Source organism: Staurois parvus, unplaced genomic scaffold, assembly GCF_062004578.1.
Source record: "Staurois parvus isolate SC_StPar_1 unplaced genomic scaffold, SC_StPar_1.0 ptg000263l, whole genome shotgun sequence".
Lineage (NCBI taxonomy): Eukaryota > Metazoa > Chordata > Amphibia > Anura > Ranidae > Staurois > Staurois parvus.
The window spans coordinates 3,587,082-3,604,567 of record NW_028318059.1 but is presented as its reverse complement, the minus strand read 5'-3'; the positions used below and the strand labels follow the sequence as shown (position 1 = coordinate 3,604,567).

Here is a 17,486-nt window from a genome sequence, read left to right as displayed (position 1 = left end):
ACACTGATAGAATTCACAGGACTGCTCTAACTGCTGATGAGAAAAGGTATTTAGCAGTTTATATTTACTAAAATAATTGCACTTTCATGTTCTGTGTACTGTGGGAGACCAAATATAGTGAATGCAGGGCCATGGGTTAAGTAACACTTTAATGTAGTATTTTTGGTAAAATATAAAAGATAAGGATATATTTTCTATAGGTGATGCTTCTAAAGCCCCTTATAGATCATTATTAGTGTTATGGAGATTATTGATCTCATTCTGGCATGAGTGGCGATATGCAACATGCATCACAATAGACTTTTTATGCGCAGGTGTACCAGCATGTGCATTTATGTCTGTATGTGCGTATATCTTAGGGGCACCTCAACATTGTTTTGGGGGGGTTATGTGCTTGGGTGAAACTTACATTTTTTACAATTAAGAATATTTTTTTTGCTTAACTTTCTTTCCATGACATAGGGGACAATGTCTTCTATGTGATGATTTTTGGTGACAGGTTCTCTTTAATGAGATGTCTAAAAGACACAGGATGTCTTCCCTCTACACCACTGACTGTAATGCAGTGCACATCACACTGCATTACATTCTTTCCTGGCCTCGATGGCCAGGAAAACTGACAACAGGGGCTCGGAAGGGACATCATACACGTCACTTCCGGGTCAGAATAAGAAGAGGAGGAGAGCAGACATGTCCACTCTACTTCCTACCCTCTACTAGCTGGCACCCATTGAGCCAGTCCCGGGCCGCAGATGGTCAAGCAGAGCCTGGGAGACATAGCGGGCGGGGAGGGGGAGGTTTGCACGTTTGGGGGGGGGGGGGGGAGCAGAGGCTGGCTTCTACCTGACAAGTGAGCCCTGCTGCTTGTTAGCAGGGCTAAACATTACATGTCCCGAGTGTTGGGCGTTAGGAATTGCACATCCCTGGTATGTGTGCTGTGTTAAGCAGCTGAAGTAGTATTCTGGGTACAAATATTCTGAACACTGGCCAGTTCAGCAGGAACCGGACAAATTTCAGACCGTGTGTACAGCTGTCCTTCTGACAGAAGCCAGTCTAAGGTCCTCATCTGGAATATGCAGTTCAGTTTTGGGCACAAATTCACAAAAAGAATATTGGGGAACTGTAGAAAGTACAGAGAAGGGCAACCAAACTGATAAGAGGCATGGAGGAGCTCAGCTATGAGGAAAGATTAGAGGAAATTAATTTATTCTCTCTTGAGAAGAGAAGATTAAGGGGGGATATGATCAACATGTATGAATACATCAGTGGTTCATATAGTGAACTCGGTGTAGAGCTATTCACCCTTAGGTCATCACAGAGGTCAAGGGGGCATTTTACATCTGGAGGAGAAGAAATTTAATATCCAAACACGGAAAGGTTTCTTCACAGTGAGAGCTGTGAAAATGTGGAATAGACTCCCTCAAGAGTTGGTTCTGGCCAGCTCAGTGGATTGCTTCAAAAAAGGCCTGGATTATTTCTTAGATACACAGAATATAACTGGATACTAACATCTATAGGTAAAGTTGATCCAGGGAATATCCGATTGCCGCTCGGAGGATCAGGAAGGAATATTTTTCCCTGCAGGAGCAAATTGGATCATGCTTTCTAGTTTTTTTTTTGCCTTCATCTGGATCAACTATGGGTATAGGATTATAACTTTTTTTTTTTAATGGTTGAACTGGATGGACTTTTGTCTTTTTTTAGCCAGACTAACTATGTAACCATGACCCGCTTTTGTCAAAGGGACATACTGGAAAACCAGCATCTGAACAACACTCACAGCCAATTGCTGCAAATGCTGATTAGTGTGTTCTGGTGGAAGGGCAGCTCCCCTGTCGGAACACAAATGCAGAGTGGGAAAGACTGCTGTACTAACATCACTTAGTACAGTGATCTCTCAGTTTTTTTTCATTCAGCCCACTGGGTTAAACGAAAGGAAACAATGTGTATCAGGCATAAGGGTCAGGAAATGTTTAAAACTCTGAAATTATCTTCCTCTGACTTATATTAGGTTGTAACATGTCAACTAGGTTTTGGGGTTTTTGTAAGAAAACATTACTGGATCAGCTAGAAAAAAAGACTAAATGTTTGCCTATGCCATATTTGGTTTTCCTGTCTGTTAAATTTTATAATACAATCTTTAGAAATGTGTTATATGTATTCAGAGCAAAGTAAAAGTGTCTGTGTGAAGCCTGTAGTCAAGTGACAGGTCTCATGCCAAGTGATTGGCCGCTAGGTCTAAGTACCACAATTTCTAGTTGTCATAGAAGGAGTAGCGGGGGAGTGGTGGAGAGGTGAGTATCAGTGGGTCAGGATGGAGGGGGGACTTTACACAGCCCATGTCAATATCCCCCTAAATTAGGCTAGCTGACAGTCTCTCTTTAACTTTGTTCACTCACAAAATTGTGTTAACTGTGCTAAAGCCATACGTTTCACTAAATGTATATGGTCAAAGAGAACACCAAATGAAAAATCCTTTGGAGTAAGAACTTAGTAGTAAGTCTATATAGTTCTGGTTACACCAAGAAGGGCAAAGGACAACCAATGCCTTTCTGATGCCACATAATCCCCCTTCATCAGGGCTGGGTGAAATGGCAGAAAGTTAAATGGACTCACAAGTATTCCTAAGCAGACTGATCTGCAGCCAGAGGGTGTTATGGACAATAGTCAGCTCTTGTGTTCACAGCTGGGATCCTTGTCTTTATGGTGAGCTGCCAACTGAGCTGAAATAAATACGGTACTTTGTCCCCTTTTTGATAATCTCTTAAAATCTGTGTCAAGCTCCCCTCCACTACTACCTCTTAAACTTTTGCCTAAGCCTGTTTATGTCCAATGTTGGTACACTGATCATTTAGAAAAGGACCATTGTATTAAAGATATGTTGATAATTGTATGTGGCTTCTGCCCATAGTAATTAGCATCCAGAATTGTTGGCATATAGTGCCAATATCACCTAAAATTATAAAACCATTTATCCCAAACTAGCAGTAATCTGACTGGTTATACAGTCTTTCTAAATAAAGACAAAAGAGTTAATTTCCAGAGTCTTTGTGTATTACTCTGTGTGTGTTGGAAGGAAAATAGTTTCCCGAGTCACTCCGGACACAGACGTGCACATATGACCGGTGATCAGGCATTTCCTCTCCCTGAGAACCATTAAATGCCATTAAAAGGTTTCCAACAAGGGATGGGCACATTAACTAAATAACATACAGGCTCCTACAAATAGGCAGGTCAGCTTATTGTCTTCACTATTCAGCAGAGCTTGATGAGCACTTGGAAAGTATTAACACTGTAGTAATATGAATCTTCCACTGTGAATGAGAGACACAAAGCACAGATACTTTTGCTACTGTGAAGTAATGGAGAAAGGCAGATGTGCATATATATATATATATATACATATATATATCTTCATTAAATATTGCATTGTATATATAAGACCGTAATATTTAAATATGCACTATACTGTGCAAAAGTCTTAGGCAGGTGTAAAAAAAATGCTGTAAATTAAGAAAGCTTCCATAAATAGAAGTGTTAAAAGTTTATTTTCTCAAAATGGACAAAATTGAACTGAATAGAAATCCAAATCAAAAGAATATTTGGTTTGACCACCCTTTGCCTTCAAAACAGCATCTCAAACTCCATTTGCAGAAATGCAACCCCAAATCTGCAGGGAACCTCCACCATTCTTCACTGTTGCCTGCAGACACTCATTATTGTACTGCTCTCCAGCCCAGCGGGAATTTAGGGAATGCATGGCTAGCGACCTGATGTAAGAGGGAAGGATTTGGGTTTCTATAACACTGGGCTGATTTTTCATTGGGGTTAAACCTATACAGTATGCTAAAAATGGTTTACACCTAAATGAAAGGGGGTCTGTTGTGCTAGGGGAGAGTTTTTTTGGGAGGATTAGAAGAGTATTTAAACTAGGATTGAGGGGGAGGGTGAATTAGGATATAATGGAGCAGGCAAGTCAGATAGGACATGGAGCCTGTGTAACATGTAACCATTTTTTAAGTAAATGTGAGTGTAGTTTTAAGAATAAATCATTGAAATTGTAACTACTATACCTATGGCGGCTGTTTCTATCTGTTGGCATGTTTTAAGCAGCCTTAAAGGGACCCACACCGATTTTATTTTGGATGACAGCGAGCACCCTAGTGCACAGGTCCTGGTGAGCATATCACAAGTACGTAAGCGGGAATCCAAGCATATAAGAGGCCCTGGTGGATGCACAACAAGCATTATATGACCTTGCATTTGATGCGAGTCATATGAACACGCAACTTCACTTATTTGATGAAGCGAGGGCCAAACCTATAACATTTCAAACATTGAAAAAGATAATGCCAAATTCACTGATTTGAAAGCCTAATCTGCATCAAGGCTAACAACCACACTAGAGCTGACATTTTCATGAGAGGCTTGTAAATTCACAAACAACCTACAAAGATTGAAAGAAGTGTTCCTGCCTGGCATAAAGCTTGATTGATCAGGGTGGAAGTGATAAAATAACCTGGTTCAAATGAATGGCCACAATCTTAGCTAAGATTTTGATATCCACCTGCAGAAGGGAAGTTGGACAATAAGACTCAAATAACTCAGGATTTTTACCTGGTTTGGGAATAGGAATTATGAGGGCTTCTCACATGGACTTCAGTAACATAGTGTGTATATATATATATATATTTATATAATGTCAAGAGTCTAGTAACCAAGACATAACTATAATGAGAATGGGTAAGCCATCAATACCTGGAGATTTAGACCAGGAAAACTGGACAATGGCTTTGGCTATGTCATCAGTGGCGAATGACCCTTCTAGCAAGGTTACTTGTTCATCACAATGTGAAGCACTCCAAAATAGTTAAAGGTTATTAACATAATAACATGTAACATGTTACAATCAGACCGGCCCCCGCTCCCCCTCTCCCCCTTCAGATGTGAATCAGAGACTACAAGTCCCGACAGCATCAGTGTCTGTCAGCTTGTAGTCCTCAATGAACTACCACGGCGCTGTGAAGCACCGTGGTAGTTCATTCATTCTCCCTCTCATTATATCTGCTTGCCCTTACAGCCCATATGAGCAAGGAGATATACTGACAGATCTGCAGGAGACCTGCATGATTGCTGTTACAATGGTTTACAGGCTCCTGCAAACAAAAATAATAAATTCACATTTGTTTTACAAAAAAATGTGCATTTATTATTTTTTTCTAAAAGGTGAACTTATTCTTTAACATAACTGCTTCATCTTGCTCTCTTAAGGTGGGGAACAGAGTGTGGAAAAAAGTGTGAAATTTTGCAGCATCCAGTTGAGGGTCAGTAAGGGGTTCACACTCAAATTACTTTGGGAATGAGTGATTACTGGGGGTCTATCTTCCTTTTGAAGAGTTTTTGCATTTTGAGATGAGCGGATTGGTCTGGAGAAAGCTCCGCTATAAACTATTCCTCCCTATCAGTTAATCCTTGGATAGCCTGAGTGAGAGCAACTACAGAATTCTGCTTCAGTCTTGAAATGTGGGTAGTCAGGGTTAAACATTCATTAAGTTTAAAGGGAGTCCCACACAGATGAGTAGGAGGCCTATCAACATTATTAGAAAAAAAACCCGTATAGAAAGCTCCCCCCAAGCTGTCCCCAACTTGTGTAGGCATGTAATCCATTCAAAGCTTTGTTGTGTCTGGTGCCACCTAATTCAGTGGAGAGGAATCAACGCTGCCATCTTCCTCTTGGGCCTCCCTGTCCTGCCGTCTGAATTTCTCCAGATTTAAATTGGCTTCAGAGACCTTGCAAGGTGGCTACATGAGCAGCTAGTAAGTGGAATCCCCAAGGGGCATGCTGGAGTGTAAATCAGGATCACAGGAGCACAGGATTAAAGAAAACAGGATGAACAGTGAGTGGAGGTCTTTCCACAGCGTCCTACTCAATGCTGCACCAGACCACACCCCCTTTTCTTCCATCTTTAACAAAAATCTATATCCCTGTGGTCACAGCAGCTTCTGGCAGGAAATAGCATCCCACTATTCTTCAGCGCAAGTACACAAGCTTCTGATATGCTGTAAACAAACAGGGACACACCATCATTATAATCTGCATATTCCACAAAGGTATTATACAAAACACATAAAAGCCATTATTAACAACAATCCATTTTCACATACACATAACTCACATACAGTACCTTCAATCACTTTTCTATGAAATCACCCTATGAAGTGCTGCAAGTTATGTGTATTTTCTGTTATATTTCAAAATTATTTAGAAATTCGTATGCTGTCAGTGTCCACATGATACTTATGTTTAGCTTTAAATTCATGGTTTCCAGATGCATCCAGAGCTTCCGCAGAAGGATCATCACCTCCAAGCTTTTCTCATTCTGGTGAGTATCTAAGACAAACACAAAGGATTTATATTGATGAACATGTATTCAGCATTTTAAGGTTAACTACAATAGTACGCCAATAGTAGTTGATAATATATAATAAAAAAGATGTTTAAGGCGTTATTTAGTGACAGCTTGAGGAAAGTGAAGCCGATAACCAGCAACTGCACTTGGTGATCTGCTGTGTCATTGCACACAGCTGATCATGTGGTAAAAGGCCTCTGTGATTGGCCTTTTTCCACATCACATGAGCAGCTGTGTCCGTAGGACACAGTAATCACGGAGATCGCCGGGTGCGCTCTGCTGTGGGTGCACGGGAGGGCATCATATGACGCCCTCCATGAACTGGACAACTGCGCTGTAGCTGTCATTCAGTTACAGCATGGTTGCCAAGTGGTTAAAATAGAAATGAAATGCAAAACATTTGTGTAAATTTCAGGGGTGTAGCCTCCAGGGCTTGATCTAGCCTCTTTAATGTGCAGCTGCAGTAAAAAAGGTCAGGGGGGCAGGCGTTGGAAGGTGAGCACAGCAGTGTACAGGGTGTCAGCAGGGAGAAGGAAAGGGGTCAGCAAGGCAGTGTACGGGGTTCATCAGGACAGAGGACAAGGGTCAGTAGTAAGTGAGACAACGTTCAAAAGTCAGTAGAAGACGAGGCAGAGTACAGAGGCCAGTAGGAAATAATGCAGAGGGCAAATGTTGCCTAACAATGGGAAGAGCTTAAAGGGGGGTGATTATAGAGAATCTGTGCCTAGTTACTTTGCACAAATATAACATAGTTCTTATACCCACAAAATAATCCTACTTACAAGTCACAAGTGACAGTCTCATGGGTACACATAAATTGCAAAAAGAAGGAGCATTTTTTTTAAATATAAATATTTCCATTGCATATGCTTTTCTGCACACTAAAAGTGATCTCTGTCTGTCTGAGCCTATCTTAAAGGAGCACTTAATTCAAAACCATCAACTGTTGGGGCATTGAACACTATTGTCAGGACTATGTAACGTACAACATATAGAGTGCAGGGGTCAGGAGTAAGTAACATCAAAACAACATATAAAATACAGCATGGAGCCCTCCTGTTCACATTAGATTCCCTCCTTACATCAAGAAACCCCATCAGAGTTCCCCTTCAGAGTCCTCCCCCTTACAACAGAGTCCCCAGAGTCACCACCATAGGAGAAGGAGAAAGATTTGTTTAGGGGCTCATCTCCCAGACAAAGGTATTCAAATGAAGTGGGTCATCTGCGGAAATGGGCATGGTCTAGGAGAGACCAGAGAAAGTGGGAGAGTTGCAATATCTTCCTCCTGCCCAAAACAGAAGAGTTGAGGTTGAGTGCACTATATTGGACCGATGAGTGGACTCATCCAGAGGAACCAAGAAAGGTAGAAGCTCTAACCAAGTGTAGGTCTGGCTGTAGTTAAAGGCCTTGTCAGAGAGAAACCCGGAATGAATTCTGGATGGCCAATAATAGGCGCCAGTGGAGAGGGGAAGCTGGATGTCTTGGTCAGCCTGTAGCACCTACGGAGTTGAAGTAGAGTGGGTTTGATCAAGGGGTGTGGAGAAGAGAATGGGAAGTAATGGACCCTAGGCCATGGAAGGCCAGCTAAAAAGACCGGTACTGATTCCTGCTCCAGGGATACCCATTGTCAGGGATGCAGGCATCCAGCAAGGGTGATCAGATTAGTGGGCTGTACCTTAAGGAATCAAGAATCAGACTGAATACATTTTAACCTCCCTGGCGGTATTCCCGAGTGTAGCTTGGGGTAAAGTTTCTGTACCAAAAGCGGTAACCCCAAGCTACACTCGGGCTTACCATGCGGCGCTGCATAGGGAGTCCCTGCAGAGCTTACCTTGTCCTTCGCTCCCGCGATGTGTCCCCTGCAGCGTCCCCGGCCATCTCCTCCAGCTGATGCTGGCATCCGGCTTCTGTGTTCCGGTCCCTGTGACGTCGGGACGTACGGGCGGCGGCGGCGGCGGCGGGAAATTTGAAAATTTAAAAAAATTTCATTTTTTTCAAAACAAATTTTACATAGTAAAACATTGCTGTTTCAAACCATTTCACATACATTTTGTCCCTAGTGCTTTGTCCTGTCCCCTGTCTGCATTTTGACTGTTCTTTCTGCCTGGAAACTTAGAAACGTCCATGGCGTCCAAAAAGCGTCCCTTTAGGTCAAAAGCCGGTTTAGATTAGCTAGAGAACAGCGATAGTAAATCAGAACCACTTGCAGAATTGAGTGATAATGATTCGTGGAGAAATTTGTCATCAGACACTGAAAACAATTTTGCGACTTTGCTCAGTGATGTGCAAACTTGGCGCTATATTTCAAATTTCAGTGTTTTTGGTTTGATTATATTATTGAATTAAATGTATTATTATTATATTATTATTTTTTATGATTATTTATTAAATTATAATTTATGATTTTGTGTTTCAAATTTTATCATACCCGGGATGTTTAATAGACTCTTGTTCGGACAGATTTCAGTGAGTTATTCCTAAATATTACAGCCTACAATAAAAAAACTACATATTTCCATGCAAAATAATGGTACCGTTTCAGCACCAAAAATCTGAAATAATCATACCGCCAGGGAGGTTAAATAAGTTTATTAAGACAAATTGTACACTTCCAATACCAATACCAGTAAATCATAAACAAGTGATAAATAAATGTGACAGTGCAAAAACCCCAAATAATAACCTAACTATATGCAAAATGGAGGGAACACACATGGACAAGACAAGGTTAGGACCGGGACAGGAGACAAGGGGAGAAGGGAGCCAGGTATGGGGAGCAGGCAGCAAGATACAGGGAGCAAGTCACAGGAGCAGGTATCAGGGTCAGGTACAAGGATTAGGTTCAGGCAGAGACACGGCTTGCAGGAAGAATACTGAAGCATTGAACTCCAGTCAAGGGAGGGCTTATATACCCCCAAAAGTCCACATCCGTTACAGCTTAATTACTTGTACAGTCCAGCTGCTGGGAGACACCAGCTGGTGGGCACCAGAACTACACCCTTTGATTCCAGGAACAACAGTGCCACCAGCAGGTGACCCAAGTAATGACTGAGGTTTCCCCTCAGTGTCTGAGGACTCTTGCACTTTTCAGGCCAGAGTCTTTTAACCCGCTGGAAGGCCATGCCCACCACCACTAGGGCCTTGAAGATGACTGGTTAACTCACTGCCAGTGTCTGAAAGCTGTCTGGGTTCCCCACAGGTCGGATCCCCGAAGAGGCACAACATCCGAAATAAATGAGAAACTGGGTGCTCAGATGGATGTCCATGGAATACTAATTAAAAACACCACAGGGATAGCTGCTCTCAGATTCCATATAAACTGAATTAAATTAAACTGTAAAAGTCAATAAGAGGAGCACCTTTTTGTCAGTTCCAGGTGAGACTATCGTAAACAGAGCCCAAAATGATAAAAGATTTGCACAATTTATTAAGACCATTTAGATTACATCCAGAAATGAGGTAGCTTACAGACACAGATGCTCCTAACCTGTCAGTTCTGGGCAGCGTCCACCAATGGATGACACAAACTCCAGAGGCCAGCAGGAGTTGAGGGAATAGTGGTGTCACCACAACTGGAATCAACAATCTCTGTATTTTCAGGTCTGTGGACCATCAATGACACTCACGAGGCACCCAGAAGTGACATCACGGTACAGGCGGACCCGAAGAGTAGCTGATATAAGGGAAAAGGAGACCATTGATGTCTTCAAGAGCCATCTATAAGCGAACACCCAAAAACAGAACAAACCGGTTGCTATGACTACATGTTTCAGGGCAAGCCTCTTCCTCGGGTCATGTGATGCATCCAGGATGAAATGAACAATTTATAAAAGAGAGAGTGGAGGGGCCAGGAGTGAGGGTCATCCATTGATGCCGTACTGCAAGCTAATAACTCCTTGTATTGCCCGTTCCTAAAACAGTTTTTATAAACAAAGCAAAAAAATTAAAAACAAGGTACAGAAATGGAAATAAAGAACATCATTGAGTGTAATTTATGTGACAACTTATTTGTTACAGCCTTTTAAAAAAATAAATAAATACCGCAGATTTCACCAAAATTCAATATACCAATGTACAAAATATTTTAGGCAAAACAAATATATTGAAAATATATTGTAAGGGTCCGATATGCGGACATAATCATATTTCTAACTTTTTTAGTCATGAGAGAAGTGAAAGGAAGGTGCTTAAAAAGAGGATGGGGGAAAAAAAAGAAGAGGACACCACAAATGGACAAAAGGAACTGAATAAACCAAAAAGGGGAGAGAGGGGGAAAAAAACGGAGGAGGGGGAAAAAAAAGGAGGAAGGTGGCAGCCATTTTTACATTCATACAATAGTGTGAATGTCGATGTCCTCTTTCAAACCATGGGGAGACAGTGTACCCAACTTATAAATCCAAAAGGTCTCATTCTTACATAGCAACTCAAATCTTTCATTATCAGTAATGGATGTGTTCTATAGCAAGAACTGTCAATTCCTTAAAAGTTCTTCCAAGGGCAGGACGCAAAATGTCGTGGGATTCTGTGCTTGTCGTTACCCTCTATTATGAGTCTTCAAGGAGAAGGTTACATGGGCACTTTAAGACATACTGTATATCATGTATTCAGTGGAACATATGATAAACTGTGTGATTGTAAAACTATTAATTTGTCACTAAATGAAGATAAACCTTATGGGATAGACTGGCAGGTGAGACAGCCACATTTGTAGCATTGGAAGATACCCACTCTATTATCACAATAGCATCTACTGTCCATGGATCTCTTAGTACAGGAATGAAAAGTTTACTTAGTGCAACTATATTTTTTAAGGTACAGGCCTTCCGTACAATCTGGGGAGCTGCCGGTAGGTCGGGAGCTAGATTTGGATCAGAGCACAATATATGCCAATGTTTCTTAATAATATGGGAAATGGCACTGCAGTTGCCATTAAAACCCAAGATAAATCTAACATTGTTGTTTTCAGGAACAACTTTAGTATCTACAGCAGGGGGATCTTTCAAATAGGTCTCATAGGCATTCTTTAGGAGGTCCTCAGGATAACCCTGTTCTTTGAACTTATCTAGTAAAATTCTAATTTGTAAAATGTAATCCTCAGCCCTGGAACAATTTCCCTTGAGTCTGTAAAATTGACCTTTGGGTATATTATTTTTCCACATGGAATGGTGGCAACTGGGAATAAGAGTGTGGGCAGGTCGGGCAGAAACAGGGGGAACAGGGGCAAGATGAGGAGGAGGAACAACTGTATTCCTCTCTGTTCCCCCGTGTGAGGGGAGGGGGAAGTGTGCTGGCAGGGCTGTGTCTATGGGAGTGTAACAGACGCTCAGCTCAGCTGCAGCCAGAATACATTTTATATATCTAGATTTATTAAAAAAAAATTTTTTTATTGGCTACTGTATTTTTAATAGCAGAAAGTAAAAAAAATCTTTTTCTAAATGTTCAGTCTTTTTCATTTATATAATAAAAAATAAAAATCCCAGTGGTGATCAAACACCACCAAAAGAAATCTCTATTTGTGTAAAAAAAAGGATGAGGTTGGGTTTTGGAATGATGGCCTGAATTAGATATGGGTGCAGTAGCGGTTGATGGGGGAGAATGAATTGTAGGGTGATGGACTGGATTAGATATAGCCACAGTAGTGGTAGTGGTGGGGGGCGTGGGTTATGGGGTAGGGTTCCCCATATTGGATACCATGTGGGAGTAGTGGCAATTTAGTAGGGGTGGCTTTGGGAGCAGGGACAGGGAATGATGGAGGGTAGGTAGGAGTGTCCTGGGGATGGTGTAGAGAATAGGTGGGATGTACAATGGATGGATCTAGGGTGAGAAGGGAGGGAATATTATGATGGTGCTTGTTCCAGGTAAAGACTCTATGGGAATTGTAGTCATCCAGGTCTCTACGGAATTTATTGAGTTTGATTTTAATTAAATGATCTTCCTTTCTTTTGGTATTCCTTTTTAAAGTGTTTAACCATGATGTGGGAATAGGGGTGTTAAATTCTGTAATGTCTGTGGCCAACATTTGTATATGGTGGGCAAGTTGTTCAAATCTGGAATGTCTATGGGTAATGAGAATATCTATCCATTTGGATGTGCAAAATTCAGAGACAGCAGTCCATTCTTTGTGAATATCAGGGGTCAGAAAAGGACAACATTTAAGGATTCTTAGCCCTCTGGGGGTTATTTTGGACCATCTATATTGTCGTAGGAAGAATTCATCCACCACTGGGTGTTGGCAGAATGGATGATTCTCTCTAGTTTTTTGAACCTTCCACATAAAGAAAATCAGATTTTTCCTTTTTAGTGTGCAGAGAGTTAAGAACAGGGTATGGGGTAGAGCAGAGTAAAATCTAAAATCCCATATTTGGATTTTTCTATGTCAGAATGGAGATCCATACGGTCCATTAAAATAAATAAATAAATAAATAAATAATTAATTAATTAAATTAAAAATATATATAAAATAATATATATATAAAAATCCTTACTTCCATTGTTCATTCTCCCCCCTTGGCTCTAATGGTTAGACATCTGTTTACACCACTTCCGGTCATGCTGGTCGTCATTGCCACACTATCATCACAGACCTAATTAATCTGTTTTTTTTTGACACAAGCATATATGCATGCGTCATCACCGCACTATTGTTACATACCAAATTAACCTGTCCTTTGACCTAAACATATACGCATGCATCTCCATTACAGCATGCCCTCTTATCTACGTATGGTTGCCACATATCCATTGCATTGCTGTGGCTACCATAAATTATGCAATTCATTTATCACCCTTTGCCCCTTTTGACATCCCCTAATTTCCTTTCCATGCTAGGAACCTATACCAAAACTATTTTCCTACGTAGGGTTATCCTCTACCAAGTGTCCATTTTGTCCTTTTCATATGGGTATATATGCACACATATATATATTCTAATATATACCTATTTATTATATATATATATATATATATATATATATATTTATTTATGTGTGTAATAATTTTGTTTTTCTGTTTTTTAAAAAAAAAATTCTGATTTTTTCCCCCTAATGCCATGCTTTTTAACATTACTTCTAAGTGTCTCATATTTTTAACAACATTCACTATTTAATTCCTTTTATATTGTGCTGATCTTGCTTTTATGTTAAACCCATGTTTTATGATATGTTTATATAAGTATATTATCCCTCTACCTGTGCCATTAATCTACCTGTTCACAGACAGCTTGTCTGGTGCTCTGTGACAGCTTCCTCCTCCTTTCCTCGCCCCTTACTCTATAAAAGGCTCTTTCATCCCCAGCTCCTCCCTGCCTGATGAAAGAGCGCACCTGGACTCGTCTCATCCTGCACATGCACAGAAACGCGTCGCATTTTGATGACGTCAGACGCCACATGTGCTGATCCCGGACATCTTGGAGACTCTGCCATACTTCACAATCCATGCTGCATATGCACAGCACCATCTGCTGGCAGACACCTTGGAGATTCCACCAGGTTTACCATCCATGTTGCACATTCACAGCACCACCTGCAGACGGACTCAATCGATCTCCTCTCTGGATCAGACACACAACAACATCTGGCTACAGACGTCTCACCCTCTTACCCATGAGCCTGTTTTTATATTCTAAGATGTGAGTTACTACCTAACTTTCTATTAAATACCTTCACAGTACATACTTAGAGGCGCTGTGTTTCTTTGTTTCCCTCATGTAATGGATCTAGACCAGGGCTTGAAAAAGTCGCTTGCCAAATGCGAAGGGAAATCCTTGTGTGGTGAGCACAGGTGGAGCAGCTCCACCTGCGCTCCAAGCCTCATTGTGAAGCCTAGTTCCGGTTTCCAACTTTCGGCTTCTTCTTCAGCAGCGCCATTACACTGGCAGCGCTGCTGAGGGGACAGGTGCAGGAGAGGTCCATTCTCCTCTGCTGAGAGGAGACACCTGCTCTCCACCGGCGCAGGGCACTCGAGGAGAGGTCCGCTCTCCCCCGCCTTGGGGGACACGAGGCCCGCTCTCCACCACCCTGGGGGACACGAGGCCCGCTCTACACCACCTTGGGGGACACAAGACCCACTCTACACCGCCTTGGGGGACATGAGGCCCACTTTATACTGCCTTGGGGGACACAAAGCCTGCTCTCCACCGCCTTGGGGGACACGAGGCCTGCTCTACACTGCCTTGGGGGACACGAGGAGAGGCCTGCTCTACACCGCCTTGGGGGACACGAAGAGAAGCCCGCTCTACACCGCCTTGGGGGACACGAGGAGAGGCCCACTCTACACCGCCTTGGGGGACACGAGGAGAAGCCCGCTCTACACCGGCGTAGGGGACACGTGAAGGAGAGACCCGCCAACGGCGCACATCACTACACACGCCAGCTTAAGGTAAATGAAATTTTTTGTGCTGCACAAGACCAAAAAAAAAAAAAACATCAACAACATTAAAAAAAAACAACCACGCCATTGTAGTGCTGCTCTCTGGGGCCTAAATATTTTAAAAAATTAAAAAAGAAAAAAAAGCACAGCACACCTATGCACAATCAGCTACAAATGTAATTTAAAATAAAAAAAAAATATTTTCAATAAAATTGGTAGCTGACTATGCATAGGAACACATCCTCATATGGTAGTGGTGAAAATTATCAGTGCCCTCCCAGTTTTGACTGTGGTATCTATATATATGCACCCTGTTTATTTTTCTGGGGTCGCCATTGGTCCCTCACAATTGTAATGCGTGGACAGACCCCCCAAGCAAGCAGCTGTGCTCCGCCCTGCTCCTGAAAGGAAGGCCAGCCAGCAGACACACCGAGCCACCAGAGGGGCTTTAAAGCAGAGCAGCCTTCAATCAGGCCAGCCTTTAATCTGAACTGCCTTTAATCTGAGCTGCCGTTAATCTGAACTGCCGTTAATCTGAAGTGGCATTGAGCTGAACTGCCTTTGGGCTGAACAACTGCCGTTAATGTGAACTGCCGTTAATGTGAACTGCCATTGAGCTGAACTGCCGTTGAGCTGAACTGTTCTGTTTAATCTGACCTGCCATTGAGCTGAACTGCCTTTAATCTGAACTGCTGATGAGCTGAACTGCCTTGTTTATTCTGACCTGTCATTGAGCTGACCTGCCGTTGAGCTGAACTTCCATTGAGCTGACTTGCTGTTGAGCTGACCTGCCGCTGAGCTGACCTACCGTTCAGCTGAATTGCCTTGTTTAATCTGACCTGCCATTGAACTGAACCGCCATTGAGCTGAACTGCCTTGTTTAATCTGAACTGCCGTTGAGGTGACCTGCCGTTGAGCTGACCTGCCGTTGAGCTGAACTGCCTTTAATCTTACCTGCTGATGAGCTGAACTGCCTTGTTTAATCTGAACTGCCGTTGAGCTGAACTGCGTTGTTTAATCTGACCTGCCATTGAGCTGACCTGCCGTTGCGCTGACCTGCAGTTGAACTGAACTGCCGTTGAGCTGAACTGCCTTTGATCTGAACTGCCGTTGAGCTGAACTGCCTTGTTTAATCTGAACTGCCGTTGAGCTGACCTGCCGTTGAGCTGACCTGCCTTTAATCTGAACTGCCATTGAATTGAACTGCCTTGTTTAATCTGAACTGCCGTTAATCCGAACTGCAGTTAATCTGAACTGCCATTGATCTAAATTGCCTTTAATGTGAACTGCTGTTGAATTGAACTGCCTTGTTTAATCTGAACTGGCGTTAATCTGCACTGCCTTTGATCTGAACTGCCGTTGAGCTGAACTGCCTTGTTTAATCTGAACCGCCGGTGAGCTGAACTGCTGTTAATCTGATCTGCCGTTAATTTGAACTGCCGCTCAGATGACCTGCTGTTAATCTGTCTTCAAGCAGACCAGCCTTTTAAGCAGGCCATCAATCAGACCAGCCAGCAGACCAAACTTTAATCAGGCCATCAATCAGACCAGCCATCAATCAAGCCAGCCAGCCATCAATCAAGCCAGCACTCAATGAAGCCAGCCAGCAGACCAGCGTTTAATAGGCTCAGCCAGCAGAAAGGCCTATAGGCAGCCAAGACCGGCCTTGACAGTGCAACTAGCATGATCACATCTCATGGAGGATCTTCCTTAGCCTGAGTCATCTGTGGCAGCCCAGACGTAATACAAAAAAGTGGTCCTAATTTCCAGTATTCAACCCATATCTCATGCCTGTGAGTTTTTCCTTATTTTTTTTGGTCTCCTTGTTTACCCTGCAACATGAAACAGAGCAAATTAAGATTTTTTTTTTACAGAAAAAGATCATCCTACTATTGTGGAGTCCCAGTCAAACCCTATAGAAAAAGAGAATGAATCAATAGGTAATTCAGTTGCTAGTTGTGGTTTGCCACAAACTTCCACTGCCGTAATAACTAAAAGGACAAATGATGGTGATGCTGGAAAGACCGCGAAAAAACGCAGTTTTAGTACACATTGGCTGGATCAGTTTTCATGGCTTGCTTACTCCAAGGAAAATGATAGAGTTATAAGTAAAGTTTGCAGTCCGTTCCCCCAAATTTCAGATGAAAAATGGGCAAATGGCCCATTTAAAAAGGAAACTTTTGTAGGGCATGACAAATGTAATAAACACAAAGAGAATATTGATAAGGCAAAGGCTAGAGACAACCCTGAAGAAAGACCTTTAGCTATGTATATCAGAAAAATGGACGCAGCAATGTTTCAGCACGACACACAAGTTTAACATTGCTTATTACGTACCTAAATGTGAAAAGCCATTTCTAGATTTCCCTGATTTATTAACATTGAGTGCCAAACTAGATGTGCCAGTTCTGCAGAAATATGGAAGTAATGTTCAATGCAAACAATTCATTCATTTCATTGCAAGAATAATCACAGAAAGTCTTGTGGCAAACATTAAAAAGTCACCTTTTGTTGGCATCATGATTGATGGATCTACAGATCGAACCTACACTGAACATGCAAACATTTATCTCCATTATGTTTTAGAAGGAGCCGTCAAAGAAAATTTTTTGGGTACATTTGTGCTAGAAAATGCTACTGCCGAAGGTTATTTCAAAGGATTGACTGCCTTTATGGATAATTTGCATCTTAATTACAGAGGCTCTTCAT

General features: G+C 42.0%; 1 long non-coding RNA gene across 1 annotated transcript in view; it reads left to right on the top strand.

The window, feature by feature from the left end:
* LOC149459330 (uncharacterized) overlaps nt 1-14,059 on the top strand; it is a 95,265-nt gene extending 81,206 nt beyond the window's left edge. Inside the window, exons 2-3 of the long non-coding RNA XR_016313296.1 lie at nt 6,330-6,383; nt 13,704-14,059. This is a non-coding gene — a long non-coding RNA (uncharacterized LOC149459330). The remainder of the gene's footprint in view (nt 1-6,329; nt 6,384-13,703) is intronic.
* Nucleotides 14,060-17,486: the final 3,427 nt, after the last annotated feature.